This window comes from Zalophus californianus, chromosome 16, assembly GCF_009762305.2.
Source record: "Zalophus californianus isolate mZalCal1 chromosome 16, mZalCal1.pri.v2, whole genome shotgun sequence".
In the NCBI taxonomy this organism is placed as follows: Eukaryota; Metazoa; Chordata; class Mammalia; order Carnivora; family Otariidae; genus Zalophus; species Zalophus californianus.
The window spans coordinates 27067183-27074727 of NC_045610.1; positions in this window are offsets into that span (position 1 = coordinate 27067183).

A 7545-nucleotide genomic window follows, 5' to 3' on the forward strand; every position below is an offset into this window, starting at 1 on the left:
TATTGAGATATTCAATACAGCTGTCTGAGCATTCAAGTCATATTCTAAAATAGAGATTCTTAAAAAGGAATTGTATATTGACATTATGATTCCCGCAGCTATGCAACCCAGCCCCAACTTCCAGGGCTGAAGTTACAAAGATGAAATGACATTTACCCCAAAGCTGCATTGTCAGCTTTTAGGAAGACTTGTATTTCACTTCTTATTCTCTCCCCAACATGGTCTGTAAGACCTTGTGAAAACTCCAAGATAACCAATATCCCTAAAATCAACAGGGTGCAATTCCTATTGTAGACCAAAATGAGCCAGAAATGGACATTCTAACACAGCAACTGTTCAGAGCAGGATGAAAACTGGAACTCAAAGACCTTAAGAATTTCTGACTCAGAAAAAAAAAAAATCTAGCTATATTTTCTCAGTAACTGGTTTGACAGGACCTAGAAATCTAGTTTATGAGGATACTATGTATATCATCAAAATGCCCCATAATTTGACTTATGAGGTAGCCAAGTAAGATTAAAAGAGTTTTCTTTTCTTTTCTTTTCTTTTTTTTGAGCTGGCTGTTTTATGCTTATTAATAATAAAAACACCTCGCCCACTCATTCACTATAAAGGCAGGTGCCATCGCCCTAGTGAATTATGTTCCCAAGTTTATTAGTAAGTTGGTTGTTTAGAAATCCACGTGGTTTTTCCTTAGGCATAATGTTATAAATGGTAGTTAAATTCCAAGCATAAACTCCAAATTCAATTGACCTCTAAGTCATAGGAGCAACACCAGCCTGAGTTCCGGTTGCTAGGAGTCAACGTCTCTGCTGATTATTCTCCATTTATCACCTGCTCTGTGCTTTGAAAGCCTGGGCTACAAATGGATTCATTCACCTGCGTTCCCTTGCCAGCTATTTTTCAGTTGACTTCAGCCAAGGAAGGGCATGGATCACTGAGAAGAGACTAAGAGCAGAGGGACGATGGGTATTTCTTTGGGTATTTCTTCTATTACTGTCCTGCTTAGCTGCTGCCCCTCTGGCAGTCTCTCCAGACTACATCTCTAGCTGGGTGACCCCTCCTCCATAGCTCCAGGTCTTACTGGGCCCTGGGAGCACCATTCATTCGCTCCCCCTTCCTCTCCCCACCCCCGCCATTTGGGGTATAATGGCTCAATGCTCTTGCTAGTCTTCAGTATCTCCACATCCTGTGTTGGCTCTCATAACCCTGCCCATGTCTCAGTTAATAATTCCTTAATTTCTTCATCTAGGGGCACCTGGGTGGCTCAGGCAGTTAAGCGTCTGCCTTCAGCTCAGGTCATGATCTCAGGGTCCTGGGATTAAGCCCCACATCAGGTTCCCTGCTCAGCAGGGAGCCTGCTTCTCCCTCTCCCTCTGCCTGCCGCTCCCCCTGCTTATGCTCGCTCTTTCTCTCTGTCAAATAAATAAATAAAATCTTTAAACAAAATTCTTCATTTGTATGATCCATCAAGACCCTGACTGAGAGAGCAAAGGAAGAATGGGAAAAAGGTTTCTTATTCCTTTCCTGGCTGCAGAAGTTGCTACTAGAATTTAGGCAGGATCATTCATGTATCTAACTAATTATGCTCTACCTAGGTGCCATTCATTGTGAATAAAACAGATCTAGTCCCTGCCTTCAAGGAGCTGACATTCCTAGTTGGGAAGACAAACTTAGTAAATACACAAACAAGTAAACAAAATGGTTATATGTTCTGGGAAGTATTATGTAGGAAATAAAGACGATGCACTAACAGAGGATTATTGGTGGGGGAGGGCAATCTTGGATAGGGTGGCCAGGGAAGGGCTTGTGGAGAAGGGGAAATTGAACTGAGACCTCAAGTTTGAGAAGGAAGCAGCCACTGAGAAAAGAACTGGCAAAGGGTGGGGTAGATGCGTTCTAGGCAAAAGGAGCTGAAAGCATAAAGGCTTAGAGTGGGTGAAAGGAGCATGGTGGGAAAACCAGGACCTATGGCAGGTATTTTACTTCAAAGGAAGTCAAAGACAGATATTGCAAGACATATGAGGAGTCAAAGGAAGAAAGGTGTGACTGGAGTAGAGGCCAGGTGGAAAGTGGTACAAGATGAGGCTTGACAGGTTGCTCAGAGAGCTCAGGGCAGGGCCCTATAGGTCAAGGTGAAGAATATGGATTTTATTCCAAGTATCATGGGAAGCCATGAAGAGTTTCAAAGCGCAAAGTGATACAGTCCAATTTATCTTTTTTGAAGCTCACTCCAGCTGCTCTGTGGAAGGAAAGAGCTTCAGAAAAAAACAAGTAGAATCAAGAAGAGTCAGAGTGCTATTACAATCCAAGCAGAAGATCACTACGTTTTGTTCTAAAGAGGTGAGAGTGGAGATGTAGAGAAGTAGATCTCTTCGAGTTTTGTGTTGGAGATAGAGCTGACAGGACCTGATAGGGATCAGGGATGGGGCAAGGCCAGGAAAAGGGAAGACTCAAGGATGATGCCCAGGTTTCTGGCTTGGGCCACTGGCTGAATGGTGGAGCTGTTTATTGAGAGGAGGAAGACTAGGGGAAGAATAGGGATGGAAAGATTGATAAGGTGGAGATGTCTATGAGTCATCCAAAGGGAAATGTCAAGCAGGCAGATGGCTATCAGAGCCGGGGGCTCAGAGGACAGATCTGAGTTGTTTCTTCGTCAAGCAGGTTGCTCAGACCAACCTGGCTTAGGCCAAAAGCCATCTCCACCAAGCCTGGATGCACACACCAGAAAGCAAACTGGGGTTTAGACATAAAGCCACAGTTAATAAGAAGCATGCTATACCTTGCTTTGTCATTAGTGCACATATTTTCTTTGAAGACCTCAAAGAAAGAGATGGCTAGTTGAAAACAAGACTTGAGAGTTCCTAGGTCCCTGATTAAATACCATCATAATCTTGCCTCTAGAGTTCCAATTTCAACATGACTTAATGGTATATTTAAAGAAGAGCCCCCAGAGTCCAGTTTGGCTGATGTACAATAATGTCCTTATGGGGAGGCATGCACCCATAGTAAAAGATAAAGTTCCAAGGTTTTTCATTCTGGTTGTCATGGCAACAGCAGCAAGAGCTCTGGAGGTAGGAAAGAGGAACAGAGAGGAGAGAGGAGAAAGCAGGAGCTGTGGTGGCTGTTAGTCTTGGGACGTTAAAGACATATTGGTAAGGTACATGGAGAACACACCATGTAAATCCAGGAAGTTATAAGTGGACAGTTTGTTCATTTTAAGGACCAGAGATACACATAAAAGATTTATCAGCCCCGGAGGCTAGGAGTACATCATGCATCTGTTCTATCCCTTGCACCCACTGCACTGCCTGGGGCTCCGTGTACTGAATGAATGAGCAGATGAGTTCCCAAAAGAAGAATCACTACTCTACTTATCTTATATGGGTTTTAAGGTGGACAAATCCTTTGGGTAAAGATTCTATTTTACATCAAAACATATTCATACTGGGGCACCTGGGTGGCTCAGTCGTTAAGCGTCTGCCTTCAGCTCAGGTCATGATCCCGGAGTCCTGGGATCGAGCCCCGCGTTGGGCTCCCTGCTCAGCGGGAGGCCTGCTTCTCCCTCTCCCACTCCCCCTGCTTGTGTTCCCTCTCTTGCTGTGTCTCTCTCTGTCAAATAAATAAATAAAATCTTTTAAAAAACACATATTCATATTAACTACAAGTGTTGGCAAGGATGTGGAGAAAAAGGAACCCTTGTGCACTGTTGGTGGGAATGCAAAGTGGTGCAGCCACTGTGGAAAACAGTATGGAGGTTCCTCAAAAAAGTTAAAAATAGAACTACCATATGATCTAGTAGTTCCACTACTGGGGATTTACCCAAAGGAACTAAAAACACCAATTTGAAAAGACATATGCACCCCTCTATTTATTGCAGCATTATTTACAATAGCCAAGATATGGAAGCAATCCAATTGTCCATGGATAGATGAATGGATAAACCATATGGGGTATACAAGAAGAAGGAGGAAGAGGAGGAAGAAGGAGAAGAAGTGTTATACATATACAATGGAATAGTACTCAGCCATAAAAAAGAATGAGAGCTTGCCATTGGGAACAACATAATGGGACCTAGAGGTTATCATGCTAAGTAAAATAAGTCAGTCAGAGAAAGACAAATAACATGATTTCATTTATATGTGGAATTTAAAAAATAAAATAAACAAAGCAAAAAGGGACAAACCCCCCAAAATTGACTCTTGACTCTAGAGAACAAACTGATGGCTACCAGAGGGGTGGGGGACCAGAGGTTGGGTAAAGTAGGTGAAGGGGATTAAGAGCACACTTATCATGATGAACATTGAGTAATGCATAGATTGTTGAATCACTATATCGTACACCTGAAACTAACATAGCACTGTATATTATCTATACTGGAACTAAATCTTTTTTAAAAATTTTAAAAAGCCTATTCATAGTATGGTCAGTAATTATAGGGTAACAAGCCTGAAAGGAATACTCACCCCTAAACCAAAAGACCAAGTCAGGAAGTCTCATTCTCTAGGATTGATTCTAACAATCATTCACTGACCATGGATGGGATATTATATAACTATATATTTTCCATGAGGATCCATTATATAGTAGGCTTTGGATTAGATTCTAGAGGTGATTAAATGTTATTTATAAACCAAGGATCCTCAAGATAATGAAAGTTGTGAAAAAAAAGGTGACAGTGTGATAAATAAATAAATAAATAAATAAATAAGCAAACACAAAAATGGACAGGGATTCCTATCAACCCTAGGAAACAAAGAAACTTGGGGAATGAAAACCTGTTCAGGGGAATGTAGTATCTGGGGCTCACAAATGTCCAGACATTCAAAAGGGGAAATCCCCAATGGTATGGACCCATCGCGAGCCTGTGTAAAATGTCTCTCAAGACTTTTCGTTTACCTTTGCTTTAATTCTGCGCTCACCAAACAGCCAATAATGTAATTACTAATTCTGTTTCCTTTAGATGCTGAAGAGAGTGCCCTGGATGAGACACACATATACCTAATAACTGGAAAAGTATAACCCCTTCTTCAAATTGCACTGAAGATAAAATTCAAATACCCCACCAAGATCTCCCAGACCTCACAATCTGGCTGCTACTGATTTCTCTGACCTCAACCCTATCACTGGCCCCATCACTCTAGGCTCTAGTCACACAGGCCTCCTTCTATTTCTGAAACACTCCAAACTTTTTCTTGCCTACCGTCTTTGCCCTTCCGGTTTTAACTGAGAGCAAGACTTGTCCTCAGATCTCCCTATGTGCTGATTACTTCTTACCAATCATGTCTAGCTAAATGTCACCTCCCCACATGGGCCTTCTGTGATCTCTTTGCCTATGGTTGCAAACTTTCCCCTTTTATGTGCCCCCTCCCTAGTCCCTATCTATCCCTTAACCTATATAATATCTTGTTTATTTTTTTTATTATCTTATTCCCAAACTGGAATAAAAGTCCAACACAGCTGCAGCCCCCAGCAATGAGCACAGAGTCAATACTCCATATTTGTTAAATGAGTTGAATGTGGGAGAAAAACAGTGTATGAGCTGCTCTAGACTAGAGAGAGGAGATTCAAATAGGGAGCATCATCTGAGGTAAATGGAACCTTCCCTTGTGCCCACAACGTAACTTTTACAAAGCACCATTAAAGTACCAGTCATTGCATGTATCTTATTTTTGTTTTTGTGTGTCCCTTTATCCCCACTCCAGTTTAGACCATGGACAACTTGAGAAGAACCATCTTGTTCATGTTGGTACCCCCAATGTCCAAATAAATGTTCATAGGATCCCTCAATGCCCTGCTGATGGAAATTGGCAGTTCAGAGGAAGAAATAGAGATTTTCTGTTAGATGAACTTTACTTAATTGGCTGGATAAGTGCCTGCCAGAATGAGCAGTTTCCACACACACACACAAACCCCCCCCAACACACACACAAAGATGCATATGGGTCATGGCAGCACAAAAAGATAGCTTTGGGTGAGTCCTTCAGCCCTCCATTTGTAGTCTCCATCAGCACCCTCCAAGTAACCTCCAAAAAGATTCCAGGCAACTCCCCAACCACATGGCTGCCCTGAGCTCTTCCTGCCTAGAAATGCTAGCACCATTTCTATCCACAGCAGTCAGACAGAAACAGCGACCACTTGACAGAAGTCCAGAAACAGACATAACAACAGCCTAGCTGAAAGTAAGGGTGCACAAATGGTGCACAAAGGAAAGTAAGGGTACACAAAGGTGCACCAGTAAGGACCAGCATTCAACAAGGAGTGACTGGAAAGAACTGTTTCATGTTTTAAACATTGCCAAGCTGAGTAACATGAGACCAAACTTGTTATTTAGCTCAACTATATATAGTTTGCATCCTGAAATTCACTCGTACTATATATAGTAGAGTTTTATTCATGCACTCGAACTGATTATGTGTGCTGGACTGGAGTGTTACAGTGGTGCCAGAAATGAAGAGAAAATGGAAATCTTCCACAGATCTATGGGCATGTTCTTTACGCCCATTGCCATTTTCACTAATGCGTGGTGGCGGCAGAAAGCTAATTGAGACCAGCCACGGAATAACAGGGTAGAACCTCCCCTGGAAAGAAAGCCTCCTTTCAGGCTTTTCCTTGAGGAGTATTTATTTATTTAAAGCCTGGCTCTGGTCGTCATTCAGAAATACAAAGAGGGTTTAAAGGCCCAAGTAATTATCCAGCTTTTATAACAAAAGAATAACACAAAAATAATTTATTGTCTTGTCTCTCTCAAGAAAGACAGTTCTACTAAACTGCTCATCATTAACTGTTTCATAAAGTTCAGTCTTTGGGATTTAGGTGATTTTTATTTAACTTCTGCTCCTTCTTGACTAAAATGGCCATTTTTCTGACCTGCTTTCAAAAGTAGAATGTTCTCTGGATAGCCTGGTTTAGGGGGGAGAAACTCATTTTAGTTCAGGGAGTCTCAAATCTCTTTGAAAAAGCTACTTTTGGTTGTCTCCCCAAAACTTGAGGTGTCTGGTAGGGGTGAGCACAATGAGTAAAGTCCCTAAAGGATAAGGGAGTCTTTCTGAGAGGGTGGGGTGGTAAACATTTAGTGTTTTTACCGTCCAGCATCTAACATCCCTTCCTGAAATATACCCCAGTTTCACGTTGGAGGATAATATTTCTCCTCTCCACCAACACAATTCACAGGAAGCTGATTTCCCTCCTGCTCTCACAGCGTAGTATGTGACCTCGGCTAAGCTAATGGTAGCATGCTAACTCTCTGGTTACAGTGACCCATTGGGAGATGAGCACATGAATCAAAATAGGCCAATCAAAACCCGTAAGACTCAAGTCTGAGACTTTTTCTGGAGCTCTTGGAGGAAAAGGTGGTCTTTCTTCTGTAATTCGTCATCGTGGAATTGATTGTCCGTGGCTGCCAGAGACAACTGGCAGTTACAGAACAGAACTAAGTCAGGAAGTAGAGCTGAGGACTGGATCCCTAAACTAAATTTGTAGTTTAATGCCTGAATTAAGCTGTGCCTGGACTTTTTGGCTTAGCTCACTCAGTAATTTTTTTTT